Source organism: Macadamia integrifolia, unplaced genomic scaffold (assembly GCF_013358625.1).
Source record: "Macadamia integrifolia cultivar HAES 741 unplaced genomic scaffold, SCU_Mint_v3 scaffold1505, whole genome shotgun sequence".
Lineage (NCBI taxonomy): Eukaryota > Viridiplantae > Streptophyta > Magnoliopsida > Proteales > Proteaceae > Macadamia > Macadamia integrifolia.
The window spans coordinates 137793-138430 of NW_024868235.1; positions in this window are offsets into that span (position 1 = coordinate 137793).

Genomic DNA, 638 nt, shown 5'->3' on the forward strand with positions numbered 1-638 from the left:
CTAAGGATTAGTATTGCTTAAGAGTAATATTCAATCTATAATCCATCCATGAGATGGTTCCATTTTTTTTTTTTTTTATCTCTTTATGATGGTAAATAACCTACTTAACTTAATGGTTGGAGTATTGCTTTCATAAGGTGGAAGCCATTGGTTTTTTTTTTTCTCCTAGTAAACGGAGTCATTGGTTCAAATCTAACACTAATTATAACTTATTAGATACAAGAGTCAACACTATCTAATAAGTTTTTCTATCCAATTTTATTGAGTTTATTTTAATCTTTTCTACTTGATTGTATTTAATCAGCAGAATACGTGTATACAATATAAGGGAACAAGTTTTTTGTGAGGGAGTGTGGTCCCGCACACACACTCCCTCCACGGAACAATGGGGGAAACGACCAGTCCGCTCCCAATAAATTTAAAAATAATATATTTGTAAATGTTTCCTTATATGCTTTCATTGATCCTTTCGTGCAGTGCATGAACAGCACTCCCTCACAAGAAACACTTCCCCCTTTATACCATAATATAAACAGAAATTCTTAGGTAATCCAAGTAGTGGTTGACATGGGCATATGACATAAGACATCCATCGTCTGCCCCACTTATTTACGCAGATGCAAAGGGGAGGAAGAAGC